This window comes from Chiloscyllium plagiosum, unplaced genomic scaffold (assembly GCF_037043375.1).
Source record: "Chiloscyllium plagiosum isolate Xiang-an unplaced genomic scaffold, Cpla_swu_hap1 HiC_scaffold_8, whole genome shotgun sequence".
NCBI lineage: Eukaryota > Metazoa > Chordata > Chondrichthyes > Orectolobiformes > Hemiscylliidae > Chiloscyllium > Chiloscyllium plagiosum.
Window position 1 is genome coordinate 68480024 of NW_028270146.1, and position 22017 is coordinate 68502040.

Consider the following 22017-nt stretch of genomic DNA (forward strand, 5'->3'; position numbering starts at 1 on the left):
AGGATAAATCGTTTTAGTATATATATTGCAGGATCTGATTTGTACCTTCTGCAGTACCTATACTAATATTCTATATTATTTCTACTCTAAGCTCCTAAATGATGCACTGCTCCAAGGAATGTGTGCACATTTATGGACAATTTGCAGGTCATTTATTGTATTGCAGTCACATGAGTGTCTCTGATCCAGTTTTGGGCAGTATCTTGTGTTGTGTAGAGGCAACATCAGACAAATGAATTAGCGAAGTCCTGCATGTTGTATTTTAAGCCAGATGACCATGTCTACCAGTTCCGCCTTTTAAACACAGTGGGTGAAACATTTAAATGATGGAGGCACTGGTGAGTCAGTTGGCAAAATAGGGTGAGAACAGCAGAAATAAGATTCTCGATATCAAGAAGAATATCTCATTCTCTAGTGTTGAACGCCAAGAGGTGATCTTGCTAATAAATGGTGAGAGGCCTATTTGCAATCGTTTGAATTATTACCTAATCTGACCTCATTGATGTGCTGTTTCCCATTCTCCCATCTGAGACAGTGGAAATTATAGATATGCAAATCAGAATGGTCAAGTGGCAGCTTCAGATTGCTGCATACTCTTCCAGTCCTCCTTTTGGACAACAAACACCAACATCTCAGGGTCAGTCAGGAAGGTGACTGCCTGCATTCCTGTCTGCAGATGTTGGCATTGGACACACAGCAACCTCACCATATGACAAATTTCTGACCCATTTTGTGACATGTGATTCTGCATTTTGTTGCTGAACTTAACAGCACACCAACAGCTTTGAGATAACGAGTTGGCCGGCCATTTTGCATGCAGGGACAGGCACCCAATTCTCAGATTAGGCCAAGATGTATCTCAGGGCTCCTCACCTGCTCTCATAGAGCTCAATCACTTTGTGTTTGCTTAGACCCTCACAGAATCCCTGTCTTGCTTTAAGTTGCGTATTTACACTTTGCCACTTTAACCAGAGCTTGAAAGCTCTCAGTACTTATGACTTAATTCCAACATAATTGCAGATGCAGAACCAGGAAGCTTGACTTGGTTGTCAACGGTGATCAGTCAGGTTAGGGCTTATGTTGCATAGCACCATGTTTCATCAATCTCACACCTGCACCATGTGCCAGCAGCATAGATGGTAAACACAATACATATGCTTCAAGCAAATGGTCATGTTTCAAAGTTAAAAGGGAGTAGTCTTCAGTCAACTCAAGGAAAGCAATCTTTAGTCAGGGAACTCTGGCACAGTGGTCCCTTGCACTATCAGGCTTGGATAGTCAAAACCAGGAGGTTTGTATCATTACAATACCGGTTGTAGTTAGCTCCCAGGTCCAGTACAATGAGTCCGAGAGTCACAATAAGTCAATCAGGGGTCTACAGAAAAGATCTGTTAGCTGTCTAGTGAGGGCTCTGGGTTTAAGTTGTGAAGTAGGTGGACCAGTCTTGAAGGTTTATTCATTGAAAGTCAAGGAGGTTGTCAGGGTCACTGGCATGGTAAACTGGAAAATTGTGGAGGCAATGGTGTAGTGATATTGTCACGAGAAGAGTAATTCAAACACTCAGGTAATGTCCTGGGGACCAGCTTTTGAATCACACCCTGACAGATAGTGGAATGGAATTCTGTAAAATATCTGAAATTAAAAATCTAACAATGACCATAAAACCAATGGTTGTTGTAAAAACCCATTTGATTCCCTAATGTCTTTTAAGGAAGTAAAGCTGTCATCGTTGGTATTGAGTTACGCCCTTTTCTTAAATATATTTTAATTGAAAAACATAGATTTTTTTATTATTACAATAAATAAAAAACAATACAATTCAAAATAGTACAAAAAAACACAAGAAAAAAAGTTAAAAAAAAACCCAACCTGCCCTCATGTACAAATGTATAAATATATACAGAAAAATATATAATTAAAAACCCAACTAACTATTTAACTAAACAAATAATAACTAACAATAAACTAATAAATAGTAATAACTCAAATCAGCCAATCAAGACAGTCATACGTTCACAGTTTCTCTTCCCTGGATATTGGACTTGTAAAACACAATCATTACATCTAAAGAAGCCCTTATTAGTGTGGCAGATAAATTTGTGTCCAGGTATTCCAAAAATGGCTGCCATGTCTTATAAAAATTCTCAGTTTTAAGGTGTACCATATTTGTGAAAAAATCCAAGGAAATATGTTCCATAACAATCTTTTGCAAACCCAACAGTCCCGGAGGGGTTTCGGATTCCCAACCTAACAAGATATTCTTTCTTACGCAAAAAGTGAGGATATTGAAAAGTTTTTTCTTATGTGTATCTGCAGGGAACACACTGGGCTGACAGAAGAAAAGAGATTGGGTCCTTTTCCACCCTTACACCCAAAATTCTCTCCATTGCACCCGCCACAGTTCTCCAGTATGTTTGAAGCCTACCACAAGACCAGAGACAATGGGTGAGAGTGCCCATACAGACCTTGCACTTGAGACATGTTGAAGATACCCCTGCTTTAAATTTTGACAAATACTCCGGAGCCAAGTAGACCCTATGGAGAATCTTCAACTGTAAAGCATGGGTCCTATTACAAATTGATATCTTTCTTGCGTTTCCCAAATATCTTCCCATGCGTCTGAGGAGACTTCGACACCTAGCTCTCTCTCCCACACCCTGCAGAGTTGATCGAACTCATCTGAGGGGTACCCCCCCCCCCAATTAATAATATAAACTACTGACAGAAAATGTACTCTTAGCACAGAGTACCCTCCTCTCTATGTCGGATCTATAGGGATCAATCAAAAGTGTAGTCTTTTTTTTAATAAAATCCCTAACTTGAAAAAAAAACTAAAGGGGTTCTTGTTAGATAGCTCGTATTTCCGTGCTAACCGGTTGAAGGACATCATTGTGTCTCCCTCAGATAAATCACCCATGCAAGACACACCCCTAGCTGCTCAATGTTTGAATCCTAAATATATCATCCCCGGTTGAAAACCCAGCATACCCACTGTAGGTGTAAAAGAAAATGTCTTGCCAATATTGCCTTCCCTCTGCTGGATTGCCCTCCAAGCCTTAACAGTATTGATAACTATTGGGTTAACTATTCCCTAACTGTCCTCATTTTGTCCAGAAACAGCAAGCCAGTAAGGGGGCACCTTGCCTGGAAGGCTTCAATATCTAACCATATTGAAAGCGGGTCCCCACAGGCCCAATCACTCACCTAAGATAAAATCAAGCTTAGTTGGTAGCTTTTAATGTCTGGGAGATCCACTCCCCCCAATCTGTGAGGCAGTTGCAGTTCAGCTAATTTAATGAAGGGCCAAATAAAGGAGCTGAACCAGCCGTACAGTCTCCTGAATGTTTGCTTATTGAAAATCAAGAGGAGAATCCTTATAGAGTACAATTAACAAGAGAGGATATTCATCTTAATAAGCACTATCCGACCCAACCACGAGACCGGAAGCGCCTACCATCTTTGAGGGTCTTGTTTGATTATGTCAAATAATTGAACAAAATTGGCTTTGAACAACCGATCCAGAACTGGAGTAATGAATATGCCCAAATACACAAAACTCCACTGTGACCACTTAAATGGGAATGGATAATCACCCTCAATACCTAGCACCTTTGTAAGACCACCCATAGGCATAGCCTCTGATTTTGTAAGATCAATCTTGTATTCTGAAAAGGCGCCAAACATGCTGATGCATTCTATCAGGCGAGGCACTGAAACTGCTGGATTTGACAGAAGAATTAGGATATCGTCCACATACAACAAAATCTTATGTAATTTTGACCCCACTTCTGGAGCTGATATATTAGGATCCCTAGGAATAGCCTCCGCTAATGGTTCAATCACCCATAAAAAGCAGTGGCGAAAAGGGACAGCCCTGCCGGCTGCCCCTAAAAATTGTTAAAATTGCTTGATTGTATCCCGTTGATGGTGAACACAGTGAGAGGGTCACTGTAGAGAACCATCACCCATCTTATAAAGATTTCATCCAAACCAAACCACTCCAGAGTATAGAAATGGTACAGCCACACAACTCAGTCAAATGCCTTCTCTGCATTTAGAGAAATCACCAATCCCTGCATTGACTGTTGTTGACATGCTTGAATTACATTAAGCAGCCTCCTAAGATTATTGGAGGATCTGCAGCCCTTTATGAAGCCCGTCTGATCCTCTTTAACAATAGAAGGTAACGCAGTCTTCAGCCTTAACGGAGAGTCTTAGAGAGGATTTTGAAGTCCACATTTAAAAGTGAAAGGGCCTGTATGAAGCACAGTCCTCCAAGACCTTCCCTTTTTTAAGAATGAGTGAAATATTGGCCTCTCTCAGAGATGGTGGGAAACAATCATGGCTGTATGAGTCATTAAATATATTAAGCACTGAGCCTGATAATGTGTTTATAAATTCCTTATAGATCTCGCTGGGAAGTCTGTCAGGACTGGGCGCCTTTCCACTCTGAAGCTGCTGCACAGCCACCTGCACCTTTTGCTCTGATAAGGAGGCATTGAGAAAGGACTCTTGTTCGGGGGTCACGCCCAGGAGCTCCAGATCCTTAAAAAAAGATTCAATTTTGACTGCCCCACCTCACAACCCTCAGATTGGGATACCTTAGAGTAAAATCTCTGGAATGCCACATTAATCTTTTTGGAGTCACATGTTAGGCTCCCAGACCCTTCCCTAATCGCCGTGATGGCTTGTAGGGCACTCCTTTTCCGGGTGAGATATGCTAGGTACTTGCCTGGCTTGTCACCATGCTCATGGTGCTTTTCAAAACCTTTGCTTTTCAAAAGTGAGCTCCTTCTTTGCAATCTGCATGAGCATGAAATTCAGTGCAGACTGTAGTATCCTCTGTAGCTTGACCAACAAGGGCCTGTCAAAGGAAGCCTTCTCGGCTGCCTTCAACCGTGTTTCGAGGAGACGTTGCTGCTCACACTTCTGCCACTTCTTACTGGTAGAATAAGAAATAACTAAATCCCTGGCATAGGCTTTGGCATTTTCCCAAATGATGGATGGGCTACTAACTGAGCCTGAGTTAATGTCTAGGAACACTTGAAATTCCCTAGGGAAATAATCCACCAATTTATTATCCTTGAGGATAAAGGGATCCATTCACCAGTGCCTCGAACCCACTGTAACATCCTTAATCTTAACTAACAGGTACACTGGAGCGTGATCAGAGATGGTAATATTACCAATCGTACAAGATGCCACCAAGTCCAGGGTTTCCACGAGGTCAGATAAAAATCAATCTGGTGTGACATCTGCATGGATTGGAAAAAACGTAAAATCCCTGCCTGTAGGGTGGAGACACCTCCAGACGTCCATCAACCTTTACTCCAAACACAGGTCCACTAATTGTTTAGTTTGTTAGGAGGGTATCGAGGGGTCTTTGGGCAACCTGTCCACTGTGGGACCCATGAGACAGTTGAAATCTCCCCCTATAATGATATGCCGGGACTCAAGACTGATTAGTTTCGAAAACGCATCTACCAAACATTTGAGGGGATGAGCTGGAGGGCAATAAACATTTAAAACACCGTATTCTTCCCCTTTTATCAGGGCTTTAAGAATTACAAACCTCCCATGTGTGTCTTAACACACTCTAATAACTTAAATGGGAGATTCCTCCTAACCAATAGAGCCACTCCCTTACTTGTGGTATTAAATGCTGAAAAGAAAACCCGATCAAAGCCATTCTGCTGTAGTTTCAAATACTCCCTATCATTAAAATGTCTCTCCTGTAACAAAGCAATATCCACTTTCTCCTTTCTAAGACTCAAAAGTACCTTCTTCATTTTAATTGAGAGTGATTCCCCTTGATATTCCAGGTACACCATTTAATCAAGTCCTTAGCCATAACCTACTGCAGTAACATTTAAACTCCAAAGAGGAGGAACTCGAACCATAAATCGCTGAGCCTTAGTGTCACATGATCCTACAAAACTACATAAACTAAAACCACTACATTTAACACACCTACAAAAGTAGCAAAGATTAAAAACAACAAAAACCAAACAACAAATCAACATATAAAACGCCAACAGTGCTGAATAGGGGAATTCACCCCCCTGCCCAAAGAGAGCAACTACCCATCCCAAACTGCGCATAAGTAGGCAGCTAGCCATCCCAACAATATGAATAAAGATTTTTTTTAAAAGAAAAAAGGGGTACATACCCCATCTATCCTTTGGTATAACTTAACTTAGAAATTGAAAGTACACATCTCAACCGCTGCCAAACATAGTTTAAACCAAATTATTACCAATAAAAAAGAAGAAAAGAAAGCTCCAACTGGACGTTCTCTATTTTTCTTAAAAAAAAACAAAGACATATCCAAACAACACTACTATCTGTATACTAAATTGTTCAGATTAGGTTAATCTGTCCACAAAGTCTCTTGCCTTCTCCGACGTGTCAAAGAGATGTATGGATCCATCTAAGGTGATCTGGATCACCGCTGGATACCTCAAAGAGTACTGAGTCCCAAGGTCCCTCAGTCTTCTCTTGACACCGTCATAGGATTTTCTATTCTGGATCACCACCGCTGAGAAGTCCTAGAAGAACATGATCGGGGAGCCCTCGTAAACTAGGGCCTTCAGATCCTTCCCCTGGATTCTGGAAGCTTCCACAATTCTCTCCTTATCTCTGTAGTGATGAAACTGCACCAGGAGAGGACGTTGAACCACACCTGACCTCCGTGCCATAACCCGGTGAGCCCTCTCAATCTTCAAGTCTCTCATTCCAGCCTCCAGGTTAAGGAATTTCGGCAACCAGTCCTCAATAAATTCTGCAGGCCACTCACCTTCCTTACCCTCAGGCAGAGTGACAATCCAAATATTTTTTCTCCTGCCCCTGTTCTCAAGATCATCCACTTGGTCACGCAAACTATAGACCTGCTTCTCCACGGCTTGGATCCTATCCTTGGAGGAACTGGCATCAGCTTCCACCACTGTGACTCTGTGTTCAATCTCATCCGTCCTCATTTCCAGGTCTCCCAGCTGCTGTTCATGCTTCTGCAGTATCTTCTCCTCTATCTGGTTACCCAGCATCTCATGAGATTTCGCAAGCTCATTGACCAGGGCCTGGTAGGTAATTGAGTCCAAGAATCCTGCAGGCTGGACCGCGGGCCTGGTCTCGGATGCTCCTCCTCCCTTCTTTGACATCTCTGGATGGGAAAACGCGGATAAGTCAATCTTTCACAGTTTCAGGGACTCCACGACCTTTCTCAAGTCCCAGGATATCACAATGGTCCGGCTTGTGCTGCAACGCGATCCTTCTGAATCGCCGCCATCTTGGATTCCAAGTTACCTCTTTAATAATTGTTATCCCTTCTGCATCTCAGTGTGCTGCTTCCATTCCCCACATCTGGGTGTAACTGACTGTGCCATCCATTTAGTGCCCACCCCTGCTTGCCCTTGAGAAGGTAGTGATGAGGTCCCTTCTTGACATGCTGCAATTTGTTTGTTGTAGGTGCACTCACAATACCATTTGGGAGGGAGTTCCAGGCTTTTGACACAAAAGCAGTGATATTATTCCAAGTTAGGCTGGTAAGCAGATTGTATTGTCCTTTTTTCTACCAGATGGTACTGGTTGTGATTTTGGAAGGTAGTATATAAGGAATCTTAACAGATTTCTGCAGTGCATCTCATAGATGATAAACACTGCTAATATTGATCGCCAGTGGGAGAATAAGTAAAATTTGTGGATGTGCTGGTCAAGCTGGCTACTTTGTCCTCATTGGTGTCAAGCTTCTTGAATTTTGTCAAGGCTGCACTAATCCAGGCAATTGGAGAGTATTCCATCACACTCCTGACCTATGTTATGTAGATACCTGACAGTCTTTGGCAGTCAGGAGGTGAGTTACGCAATGGACTCCTAGATTCTAAATTGTTCTTGTAACCACAGTATTTATATGGTTAATTCAGTTCAATTTCTGGCCAAGGGTAACAACAAGATAATTGATAGTGGGGGAGTCAGCAATGGTCATGCCATTTGTTGATTTTGGAGAGTTCATGATCACAGTCAGGCACTAGATGATTTGAAGAATTTTTCTGATAGCTTATTGAGTTTGTTAAGAAGCATAAGTTAAAATACATTAGTTAATTAGACAAAGAAAAGTAATGATTTGGAGGTGCCAATGTTGAACTGGCGTTGACGAAGTTAAAAACCACACAACACCAGGTTATAGTCCAACAGGTTTATTTGGAAGCACTGCCTCTTCATCAGGTAGTTGCTGATGAGAAAATAAAAGTAAAACACCCTGACAATTGGAAGTGGTTCACAAATACAAGAGAGCAAACAGGAAGTTGACGCAGAATGTGTTCGATTGTGAAAGTTGTGAAGGTAGCATCCAGCTGTCCAGTTAAGATGTTAGGCAACTCTTCCTGGGTTTTCCTCCTCTCCTGCTGATCCATTGTCCTGCTCTTTGAGGACTGCCTGATGAGGATCATTGCCTACAAGGGCTGTTTGAGAACCGCTCTTGTCCTGAGCACCTGTTGATTTTACCTGCCCTTAGAGCTAGGGTATCTTGTGGTGTGTCAGTCAATTATCTGAAATCTGTTGTCCAATAACCAAAGGAAAACTGCTCAATGTCAGATGACTATTGTCCCCTCACCCACCTGCATTTAAAGTTCAGTTTTCATTTCTTCTAAGAACCAAACCTTCATATTTTAGAAAACAAAGTATTCATAATCAGGTTATGTGGCACCCACTAAGTCGTTCTTGTGGAAGGCTAGTTGCTACTGTAACCCAGTTAAACAAGGTCTCATGCCACATAAGAAGTACCAACTATTGAATAGTAAAAACACACAAGTTTAAAGGGGACCCCAGTTCTCAACAGTTCCTCTTTGGTAAGGATATATCCTTTTTGACTTTTCACCATTAATTCTTAACTAATCAATTTATTTCTAAGATACAAGTTCAATTTCCCAATTTCTTGATTATATATTGCAGATAAAATTAAAGAGCAACCAGAAACTAGAAACTAATGTCAAACTTTGAGTAGCTACTAAACTTAAGGTAACATCTTCAACAAAGGGTTGAAGACATTCTAAACCAGGTCATACCAGGTGCTCACTCCCAGCTTTTGAATTTCTTCTATTTCTCTGTTGGTTGGAGCATTTTTCCGAAGTGCTGGTCTTATTTTGGATTGATCTGAGGTTTAGAAATAAAATGGGAATGGGGCAGCCAGTTTGAGAGTTAGCCTGACCTGCCTTAATCTGCCAGGAGATATTTACTGACAGCGTTGTGATATCGCGTATGGAACTTTCTGTCATGGTTGTCTCAGTGTCTTGGAAGCAGAAGATAGCTTTTCAGATGAGACAAATGAGCAACTCCAGCTTCTCAACACAGATCCAAATTGCTTTAGTTGCAAATATTGACTGTGTTTATTGTGATCATCTTGGTGTCCACCAGTTCACTTTTGACTTGGTGCTGTGAGAACTCCCAGGGCAACTCCTTTCTTACTGTATACTGTGCCACCAACAGTGCTAGTGAATGGTTATGATATTGCCAACAGCATTATCTGTGAGGTATGATATAATGAATATGACTGTGTCAGCCTGTTGCTTGACTAATCTGTGAGACAGCTCTCCTAATTTTAGCACTAACCCCAGATGTTCATAACAAGAAGCATTTTTCAGGGTTGACAGGGCTGAGTGTGCTTTTGGCCATTTCTGATCAATGCCAGGTGATCCATCCAGTTGCATTTCTGTTTTTGATACTGGCTGGTAGCTGATACCACTCCTTGTCAGGGCATTTCAGAGAAAGTTACAATTCTGAAATCACATGTAGTTTTCATTCCCTAACAGTGTGAACCTAATGAGTTTTTACAACAGCCATAATTGTTCATGGGTATTGTATACTTTACTATTTCTGGATTGCTACTCCAGCAACAGTAGCTCAATGCCATTATCTACCTTCATGACTGATAAGGACAATATTGCAATGTTTCTTCTAATGCTGTCACTAGTTCTCTAGACCACCTTGAGCTTGAATATTTTGTTTTTAAATTCACTCATGGGACATGGGTGTCAGCTGGTTCAACCAACCTATTGTGCCTGCCCTAAATGCCCTTGAGAAGATTATAGTGAGGTGCGTCCTTGAATATTTGCAGTCTATCTGCTGTATGTAGACTCACAATGCCATTATGGAGGGAACTCCAAGGTTTTGACCCAACGACACTCAAGGTGTGGCAATATATTTCCAAGTCTGGATGTTAAGTGGCTTGGAACTAGCAGTTGGTGGTGTCCTCCTGATCTGCTGCCCTTGTCACTCTAAATAGAAGTGGTCATGGTTTGGAAGTATCAATAGTGAAAGGAGCAGATGTAATGCCAATCAAACAAACATTATTTCTTGGATGATGTAAAGCTTCTTGAGTGTTTTGGAGCTTCACCCATGCTGGGTATTCAATTGTACATCTGACTTGAGCCTTATGGATGATGGACAGGGCTTTGGGAGTCAGGAGGTGAGTTATGTCCAAGCCTCTGACCTGATGTTCTAGCATTTATATGGCAGATTCAGTTTAGTTTCTGATCACTAGTAAGCCCCAGGATTTTGGTAGTAACGGATTTAATGATGGTAATGCCATTTAATGACAAGGGTCAATGGTTAAATTGTCTCTTATTAAAGATGATCATTAATCAGCATTTGTGTGGCACAAATGTTACTTGCGACTTTTCAGTTTAGACTTGGATATTGTTTATATCTTGTTGCTTTGAACATGGACTGCTTAAACATCTGAGAATTTATGAATGGTGCTGAACATTGTGCAATTATCAGTGAACATCCCACTTCTGACCTTATGACCTTATTAATGAAGCAGCTGAAGATGCTTGGTCCTTGGACACTACCTTGGGGTACTCATACAGACTTACCTGGAGCTGAGATAACTTACCTCCAACAATCACAGCCAACTTCCTTTGTGCCAAGTATGACTCCAAACAGCAGAGAGTTTCTTCCCCAATCCTCAACAGTTCCCATTCACTCCAGTTTTTCTAGGATGCCACATATAGCCTTGTTGTAACTCTTGACTTACTTTTGGAATTTACCATTTTCGTGCATGTTTGAGCCAAGGCTGTATTAAGGTCAGGAACTGAGTTGTCCTGGCTCCAGGCCTCATATGAGTTGTCTGTTAATAATGGAGATTTGAGAAGGAGACCGAAGAGAAAGAAATATGTGTGACAGCAAGGTATATGAGTGAAAGGACAATGCAAGTGAGTGATGACCACCAGATGAGAGTTGTCAGACCTCAAGATAAAATTAAATCTTTTGTGGCACTGAATTAAGCATGTGGCTATTACATTCCTGCTTTTGCTATTGGCAAATACACCTTATGCCTGTCAATACTGAATCAAGTGGCAATGTGCTAAAAGATAAAAAGGCAAGGCATGGAAGAGACACTGTGAGCATCCAAGTAGGCACAAAGTGAATGACTATTAAGAAAACAAGCTAAGAGCCTGAGAAATGGAGTCGCAAATAGATAGGATAGTGAAGAAAGCCTTTGGTATGCTTTTCTTTATTGGTCAGAGCATTGAGTGTAGGAATTGAGAGGTCATGTTGCAGCTGTTCAGGACATTGGTTAGGCCACTTTGGAATATTGTGTGCAAGGTTTGTGAAGGTTTGTAGCTCAGGTTGAGGTTAGGGTGTAGGTTTGCTCGCTGAGCTGTAGGTTTGATATCCAGACGTTTCATTACCTGGCTAGGTAACATCATCAGTGGCGACCTCCAAGTGAAGCGAAGCTGTTGTCTCCTGCTTTCTATTTATATCTTTCTCCTGGATGGGGTTCCTGGGGTTTGTGGTGATGTCATTTCCTGTTTGTTTTCTGAGGGGTTGATAGATGGCATCTAGATCTATGTGCTTGTTAATGGCGTTGTGGTTGGAGTGCCAGGCCTCGAGGAATTCTCTGGCATGTCTTTGCTTAGCCTGCCCCATGATAGATGTGTTGTCCAGTTGAAATGGTGGTTTTTTTGATCCGTGTGTAGGGCTATGAGGGAGAGGGGGTTGTGTCTTTTTGTGGCTAGCTGGTGTTCATGTATCCTGGTGGCTAACTTTCTTCCTGTTTGTCCTACATAGTGTTTGTGGCAGTCCTTGCATGGAATTTTATAGATGACGTTGGTTTTGCCCATGGGTTGTACTGGGTCTTTTAAGTTTGTTAGTTTTTGTTTGAGACTGTTGGTGGGTTTGTGTGCTACTAGGATTCCGAGGGGTCTCAGTAGTCTGGCTGTCATTTCTGAAACTTCTTTGATATTTGGTAAGGTGGTTAGGGTTTCTGGCTGTGTTTTGTCTGCTTGTCGTGGTTTGTTCTTGAGGAATCTGCACACTGTGTTTTTTGAGTATCCATTCTTCTTGAATACGTCGTATAGGCAGTTCTCCTCTGTTTTTCGAAGTTCGTCTGTGCTGCAGTGTGTGGTGGCTCGTTGGAATAGTGTTCTGATACAGCTTCGTTTGTTTGTGTTGGCATGGTTGCTGGTGTAGTTGAGTATTTGGTCAGTGTTTGTCGGTTTTCTGTATATGCAGGTTTGTAATTCTCCCTTGTCCTTTCCTTATACTGTGACAGTAAACAGGAAGAAAGTTAGCCACCAACGTCATCTATAAAATTCCATGCAAGGACTGCCACAAACACTATGTAGGACAAACAGGAAGAAAGTTAGCCACCAGGATACATGAACACCAGCTAGCCACAAAAAGACACAACCCCCTCTCCCTCATAGCCCTACACATGGATGAAAAAAACCACCATTTCAACTGGACAACACATCTATCCTGGGGCAGGCTAAGCAAAGACATGCCAGAGAATTCCTCGAGGCCTGGCACTCCAACCACAACGCCATTAACAAGCACATAGATCTAGATGCCATCTATCAACCCCTCAGAAAACAAACAGGAAATGACATCACCACAAACCCCAGGAACCCCATCCAGGAGAAAGATATAAATAGAAAGCAGGAGACAACAGCTTCGCTTCACTTGGAGGTCGCCACTGATGATGTTACCTAGCCAGGTAATGAAACGTCTGGATATCAAACCTACAGCTCAGCGAGCAAACCTACACCCTAAACAATACTGATCTCCCTCCTATTGGAAGGATGTTGTGAAACTTGATAGGGTTCAGAAAAGATTTACAAAAATGTTGTCAGGATTGGAGGATTTGAGTTTTAGGGAGAGGCTGGATAGACTGGGGCTGTTTTTTTTCTAGCGCATCAGAGGCTGAGGGGTGACCTTTTGGAGGTTTGTAAAAAATCATGAGGGGCATGGATAGGGTAAATAGATAACGTCTTTTCCCTGGGCTCAAGGGTGAGAAGGGAAAAATTTAAAAGGGTCATAAGGGGCAATTTTTTCATGCAGAGGGTGGTGCATGTATGGAATGAGCTGCCAGAGGAATTGTGGATGCTGCTACAATTACAACATTCAAAAGGCATCTGGATGGATATATGAATAGGAAGGGTTTAGAGGGATATGGGCTAAGTGCTGGCAAATGGGATTATCTGGTTGGCATGGGCAAATTGGACCAAAGGCTGTGTTTCTGTGCTGAGTACCTCTATGATTCTATGAAATGCCCCCAATACAGATGGATGAGATGAGATGCAAATGACTTGGCAGGAGCACTATAATTTGTTGGTGAGTTCCAAACTACAGTAATGAGGTAATGAACTGTCTGCTGAGGTAGTATGAGATTGGTCGAAATGATGTAGTGAAGGTGGTGTTTTCCCAATGCCAACTTTATTGGTTTGAGAGTGAAGGCTGTCAATGTCCATGGAGAGTACCATGAGATGTTGGGGAATGATGGCTAATATGGAGCTTTGGTGAGCTGCAACTCAGACTTCTGGTCAGGAATTGTCGACGTCTAATTTTCAAATTTCTCACAGTTGATTGAAAACAAAACTACACAGATAATCTATTCATAATTGTAAATTAATTCTCTGATCCTTTTTTCCCATTTGTTGTCTCAGGCAGCTTAGACACATGGTCAAGTATTGGATTTATGAGTGACATCCTAGAAAACCCCAGCTCTTAAAGGACTATCGTCAGTACGATATCCTTGCAAAACAAAAGCATTTGTGTATACAATATGGAGCTAGGTACCAAAGTGATACAAACTTATTTCAGTTTGGTGTATACCTCTTCATGCATACATGGCCACCAAAGGGCGCTATTACCCTCCTCCTTCTTCAATAAAAATGTGCACAATGTTTGAGTTCCACACAACTTGGGGACATTTATTTTCCTTTCATTTAGTCACAAATCAAATGCATTCACTGGTGTTCTATTCTTACACAATGCTTCCATTTTTGACCCAAACCTTCAGAATTTGGGAAGACCTTGACCCATCTCGCCTGAGTCTAATGAGATGCTTTCCACAACAAAGGCTGATTTGGATCTTGACATTCAATTCAACTTTTCACTTTGAAATGCATGTCTGTTTGATTCTGTCTGAGATCTGCATTGGTTTGAGGTAAAACATATATTGGAGTTACAACTCTACATGGGTACTATTTGTCTGTTTCATCAGGACCTCTGATCCTTCCCAATTGCTGCCTCCTTCATAAACATCTGAAAGGAAAACATGACCTATACATATAACACTAACCTTTCCACTGTGAAACACCTTGACCAAATCTGTATAAGAATCAAATATTTTGACATTTCTTCCTTGCAGCTAATACAACCAGTTATGCTGTTAATCTTTCACTTTAATCTTCTGGTTTCATTTCAGACTATCTTTCTTTTGCTCTACTGCTGTTATTCTTCCTTTTTTCATTCTCCTTATTTCCCTTCCACTGACTGTTTTTCAGCAATGAAAACCTCATTCAGGCCTGACTCCTAAGAAATGACTTCATTGTTGCCAGTCACCCTTATTAGTGTGAAGTGTGTTACAATAAAGTAAGAAAACTTTTGCCATGTTTTTACAACTGACATTTCTTCTTATGTACAAAACTGTCATTGTTGCCAGTCATAATTTCATCAGGGAATCCATGATCTCAAACGGACTAGCCATAATGTTTACAGTTTTGATAGTTTTGTTCCTTCTTTGAAACCTCTCAAATAACTATCTGTCGCAAAGAATAGCTATTGCTATTAAAATTCTAAGAAATTTAATGTGTAGCCTCTGCCACACTCTAACTGGCCATTTCCTGTTACAAAGGATTCAATGGCACTTTCTTTTCTACTGCTTCACTTACTGTCTCACTGACTTCTAGGTCCTTATCTAACCTTGACCACCAAAACTGGATCCTCAGTAGATTCATTATCAAACTCATCTTTGACTTTTACCTTTCCAGAATTATAACTTTGCTTCCCCTTATCTACTAACTACAAAATGGCCTGATTTCTACATCCAGTACCTGTGTTTGCCACCCATTTTCAACCTGGTTGTACAGCATTGCCAATAATAGGTTCTGTCAGTGTTCTCTAAAATGACTAGTAACTCATCTCAGTATGAAAAAAAAATCCAGCTTTCCTATTGGGCTCTATACTAATGAGGACAATAATCTAAACATTTAATCAACATGACAGTGATCTTCTGATCATCTGTACTTAATGTCATTTTTACAAACAAACAGAATCACAGCCTATTTTTGCATTCAGGCTGTAGCTAAAGTGTACACTGGCGATGTTGAATTCCAAATAGCTATCAGGCTCATGATCAGTTTCAGTAAGGAATCTACAACAATACATGTAATTATGAAACCCTCTTGCACAAAAATCAAAGGCAAATCATACATTCTATGTGAGCATAATTTCACTCAACAGCACTGAGGATGCATGAGCCAAATGCAATTGGTCTGTTCTTGACATGTCCCAATGTGTGAAAAATCACTTTGTCTACATGGAGAGGTGTCACATATTAGCTACATTTTTGAACAAATCAAAATGTACAGAACTATTACACCCTCTACTTTTCCATATATTGAATGCTTTCTCAGATTCCTTTGTCCATTTCCATGGAATGTCGTTCCTCGAGTTCATTCAATTGCTATAATAGTATTGCCAAATTTGGTGTGAAATTACTGTACCAATTCACTAGGTACATTTCACATATACCTTCACCTAAGTGCCATGCTTTTCCAAATGTTGGAGCACTTTTTGTCAACCCATTATGATGAGGCTGCCAGTTTGGGCTGAAGTAAGTATATCATATAAATAGGAGAAAGTGAGGACTGCAAATGCTGGAGATCAGAGTCAAAAAGTATGTTGCTGGAAAAGCACAGCCGGTCAGGTAGCATCCGAGGAGCAGGAGAGTCGACGTTTCCTGATGAAGAGCCTATGCTCAAAACATCGACTCTCCTGCTCCTCGGATGCTGCCTGGCCTGCTATGCTTTTCCAGCACCACACTTTTTGACTATCATCCAAATAGCACACTACTTTCTGAATTCCCTAAAGAACTTGTTTTTTAACCCATTGGAAAATGCTATAAGCAAAGAAACATCAAATTACAGCCTATAAGCCTTAAATAGATCCATACGTGCATTAATAGTCAATTATGACGTGTGTCTTACTCAAGTTGCAGATAGGCATTTGTAAAATGTAACTTTGAAGTAGTTGCCCAGGAAAGTTAGAGGATTGACACCCACTGTAACTCATGAATAACTATTAAACTGAACCTTGACTTACCACTTAACACTGACCCATGACTACACACCTCCCACTCTCCCCAAAGCCCTGAGAGTAAAGATCTATCAGCCTCTGACCTGACACCCTATGAGACCAGACAAGCTTCCTCTCCACGTGCCCAACTTCTACAAGCCTGTCCTGACAAGCTCTTCAATCAGAAATCTTTTCTATAACCCTTTTTCTCAGCCTATCCTAAACATTCAACTACTTACTTGACACCTTGCCCCACTCACCTACCTAGCAATCCAACCTACACCCACTTGGTAATGTCTACCTAACCCACCTGGCAGCCTACTCCATCTTATGTCACTCTAACCTCCAAAATACATGCCACCATTATCCCTCACCCATCTCCCGTCAAAACCCTCAACTTCCCCTCCATCAACCAACCTCCCACATTTACTCCCTCATTTACAATTGCCCCCATCTTTACCTTACAAACTTGTCTTTTGACAGTAGTTGGTAAATTGGCTAGCTGTGCTGTTGGTCACTTAACCCTCAGCATACAGCACTTCTGCAAAAGGGGACACAATCTCCATGCTGACTTTGCTGTTGGAGGTGAAGTTTTGTGGGCAAATCTCTGTTTTTGTGTAGCAGGAGGCTCAGAATTGATGAAAAGGAAAGTGAGTTTTTTTTTACTTAATCAGGGTATTTCAACTGTTTCAATTTGCATTCAGAGAATCATACTTGTGAACCCCAAGGTCCCTTTGCTCCTGTATTCCCCTCATTGTACCATTGAACTTGTGGTGTCGTTCCATATTTCTTCTACCAAAGTGCACTACCTCACAATTCTCTTCATTGAAATTCAGCTCCAGGTGTCTGCCCATTTAGCCAATTTATCATTGTTACTCTGAAGTCACTCAGCATCATCCTCAAAATTCACTATTCTCCACAGCATTGTGTTATCTATAAATTTAGAGATGTTGCCTTCAGCGCCCATCTTCAAATCATAAAAAGCACAATTCCCAACACCAATATTTGGGGAGCACCACTTTTAACTTATTTTTAGTTTGAGAAATGTACATCAATTCCGACCATCTGTTTGCTATCTTTTAGCCAACTTCTAATTCATGCTGCCAAGGATCCATTATTCCCAACCATTTCTTATTTGCTCACCAACCTGTAATGTCGCACTGTATCAAATACTTTCTGAAAGTCCAAATATACAACATTCACAGCACTACCCTCATCCATTGCATTGTCACTTCATCAAAGAATTCAATTAAATTTGTTAGCCATGACTTGCTCTTGATAAAACCACATTGATGGTGTCATATTAATTTATATTTATTATTTACCTTATCCTGCATGGCCTGCATGAGTTTTTCAAATATTGATGTCAAGCTGACAATTCTGTAGTTTCCTGGGTTATCCTTTGCTGTTTTCTTAAACAAGTGTCATATTTGCAATCCTCCTGGACCCAGGAACTAATCCAGTGTTGAGAGGGACTTGGAAAATCTCCCATTACCGCCGGGCCTGACCTCTCTACCTGGAATATTGCCAGCCTTTGTAGCACCTCTTCATCTATCACTGTACTGCTCAGTTGTTCAACACACACACATTTTCAACCAGGCCATTGTCACCATCCTCTTATGTGGATGAAACTCCTGTCCAATCTGCACTGTAGCTGCACAATAGTTGTCATATATGAGATTTGTTTGACAAAATGGACCTGCTGAGTGACTAATTTCTTGTCACCATCGTGTGCCTTGCACATCTTGTTTAAAACCTCCTCCTCTCACCTTAAATCTATGCCCCTTGTATTTGACATTTCTATCCTGGGAAAAAGACTCCATCCATCCACTCTATCCATGCCTCTCATAATTTTGTATACTTCTATTCGGTAGCTTCTTAACCTTTGACACTGCAAAAGTAATTTAAGTCTGAACAGAGTAGTCCTACACAGTCATCATTGGTGCCCTCTGCAAAAGGAGGCTCCAAAGAATCTCTTTTATTCTTTATACTTTCCTGGGAAGTGGGTGTCACAGATTGAGGCCAGCATTTTGTTGTCCATCCCCAACTGCTGTTCAATTGTGTGACTTGCTAGGCCATTTTAGAGGGCATTTAAGAGCTAATCAAATTGTTAATGGTCTGGAACCACATTTTCAACGTCTTTGGGTGATAATGGAATAAATCAAATATGTATAATCGTTGGATCTTTTCTTTCTCTGGTGGAAGGTGCGTGATGGAGTCATCTGTCCTAAGGTCTGGAAGATGCTCAGCTGAAACATTGCTGATCATCCTCGTCTCAAGATGTCCTTGTCAGATGTCATCCAAAACTGTTCATCTCTTATGCATTTGTCCACTTCATCTATCTCTTCTACTTTCAGTCTTCCTCCAAGGAAGAATTACATTCCAGGTGTACTTTCTCCAATTTTAGTCCACTTTGTGTCATTATCTTATGCAGCATGCAGCAAACAGGTACAATGTAAGTCACCCTGGTTGATTTGTACTGGAGACCACCACCTGGCTGGTCAAGGTGCTGGAATCACATCTTCGAGATGCCAATGAATTGTTCAATGCATGTGAAAGTGATGGCTTTGATTGTAGCACCTGTCTCCATCTGTAGCTGTGTACCAGATGGTCAGAATCTGGGTGCATCCCCAAAGAGGTGCAGTACCTGGAATATTCACAGGGTGAAATAATCATGACAGCCAGGTTTTCACTTAAAGACAATGAAAGTCGAAATTTGTGTAATTATCACATAGAGAAAAAAAAACATCTGGTGGCTATATTCATTGCTAATGTTAAATGTTCAGTTGTAAGTCATGGCATGGAAATCCATTTGTATATTCTTCTCAAACTCACTCAACAGTGCACTTCCAAATCCAAGAAATCTAGATCTTTTTAAATCATGACTTTGACCTTTTTGTCAAATTGGAGTATCTTTATAGACGGAAGTAAAAGAGTGCAGCACAGGAACAGACCCTTCTTTCTGCATGTGACTCATATCCCTCTATTCCCTGCCTTTTAAATATTGCTATCATATCTGCTTCTACATCTCTTGTAGCAGAACATTCAAGGCACCTACCATTTCCTAAAAACCTGCCTTACACATTTGTTTAAAACCTCCTCCTCTCACCTTAAAATCTATGCCCCTTGTATTTGACATTTCTATCCTGGGAAAAAGACTCCATCCATCCACTCTATCCATGCCTCTCATAATTTTATATACTTCTATTCGGTAGCCTCTTAACCTTTGACACTCTGCAAAAGTAATTTAAGTTTATCCAATCTCTCCTTACAGTTAATTCATTCCAATCCAGGCAAATTTGTTTTGTTATTGGAAACTGATTTGAAATTATGAAATTCGGCTGTCTATATTGCTACCTCTGACCTTTAACTATCTGCAAGTGACTTAATTTTTCTTTTGCAATGGGGTTTGGACAGAGATCGTTCAAGGATGTGAAGAAAAGTTCATTTGCATTGTAGCATCCATTCTGAAAATACTTAACCGGACATTGAGCACTGTCATTTTAAAAAAAGAAAATTCAACAAGCATAATTAAGTAAAATAAAAGCACACACTGTGGTGGTAGAAATTGGAAATAAACGCAAAGTGCTGAAAGTAGTCTAAGTCTGGCAGAATCTGTGGTCAGAGAAATGGCTGCAGAGTTTCAGGTCAAATATGACATTTTTAGTTGAAATCGGAGAATAAACTGGTAAAAGTGATGGGATCAAGAATGACTCAAATGTTGAGCATTATTTGGTATTCAGTGACCTACTGGTTACCTGAATGAGTTTAATGGTAGTATTATTTTGGAAGATCCTGCCTTTGTGATCTCCAGTTTCTTTTATACATGGGTTATAATGTACCTCAAGATTAGGGTTAAAACACCTCTGCAGCAATCGCAAAAGGTATGAACCTAAAAGGACATGGAGACTGTGGAACCCTTTCTCAATAACACATCCATGTTGTTGTTCGTCTGTGATGAAATCTGTGATGAAAAACGTTTTCAAAATTTCCTGTTCTATAAACCCTTTTTGTGAATATATAATGGATTCACTCAATGAGGGGGAAAGACATGTTTGAACAGTCTGAAATTCTACATAGCTAATTTGGGTCAAAAGTTCATGTGTAGGTAGGGCAAGCCATGTAGGATCTTGGACATACTTTGTATAAATGTTTGATTAATCTGGTTATGTTTTTCACGTTAACTTGCATAGCAGGTTTAGCCAGTTATTGATTTTTTTCTTTCTTTTCAAGGAGTAAAACTGAATATGTAATATAGATATGAACTGACTTTGAGTATTGAATAAAATAGAAAGCAAATACTGCAAATCTGAATATTTGAAATAAGTGCTGGGAAAACACAGCAGGTCTGGCAGCAGCTGTGGAGAGATGAATTAATTGAATGTTTTGGATCCATTATGACTCTTCTTTAGAAACAGTCTATGACCTGATTATTATTCACCTCACACAACTTCTTAATCTTATCCACAGCACATTCTCTCTTTTGTGTCTTGCAATTTTCAGCAGGATGTCCATGTATTGTGCAACTCTTGCCCTTCAGCACATCAGAGGAGGAGAGTTCAGAGGCCTCAAAGAAAGCATAAGTAAGGCTGCCTCTCAGAGCACTAAGTGGTGAGCACATCAGAGCGATGTCTTTGCAGCTGACCAAAGGAAAAGCATCCCAGGTATTGGCACTCAAAAGACTGCTGGAGATCTGACATCTGCTTAGTCCCAGGAAGAAAGGCCCCCATAGTATTGGCAGTTTGGGACTCTGTACATTGCATAAGGACACACAGAAGCATCAAGCAGTTCAAGAAGGCAGCTCACCAACAGCTTCTCAGGCACAGCCAGCAATGCCCACATCCCATGAGTTAATAATAAAATGTCCATGGGCCCTTGCGGCACAGAAACTGCTGGAATGGAGCAAAGCTATGAGGTCCTTGGTGCCACAATGGCTGCTTCCATGGTGAAGATGGCAACTACTATGGAGACCCAGGTCCAGCAGTCTTAGAGCTTGGTGAATATACAAATAGACCTGCATTCCATCTGTTGGTCCTCAGTACCGACAACAAGACAACAGGGGCATGGAGGACTTTGACCTCACTCCAGGCACCCCTTCCTCACAACAAAAGAGGGCAGTGCCAGTAGACATCTAGCCACAGAAGGAACTCTCTGTCCTTTCAGGACAAAGGGAACAGGACCTAATATCTTCACTTGCCTGTCACTCTCAGACCTGAGGGAGTTTAAGATGAGGAATGTACACTTACCTCTGCAAGGACATACTCAGCGGGCCTGAGCCATCTTGACAAATGCTCCCCCAGGTTGCCCAGTCAAACTTCCAAGGCCAAAAGGCTCCACTTTAAGTCAGGCTCATTCCACTCCAGATGCAGATTCTGAGATGTAGAAGGAGGGAAGGAGAAATGAAAACCTCTTGAGTGCTCATTAGTAGCATGGATTATA

General features: G+C 41.1%; 1 protein-coding gene across 6 annotated transcripts in view; it reads left to right on the forward strand.

The window, feature by feature from the left end:
* mipol1 (mirror-image polydactyly 1) overlaps positions 1–22017 on the forward strand; it is a 414430-nt gene that overhangs the window by 318896 nt on the left and 73517 nt on the right. The gene's annotated exons all lie outside the window — the stretch shown is intronic.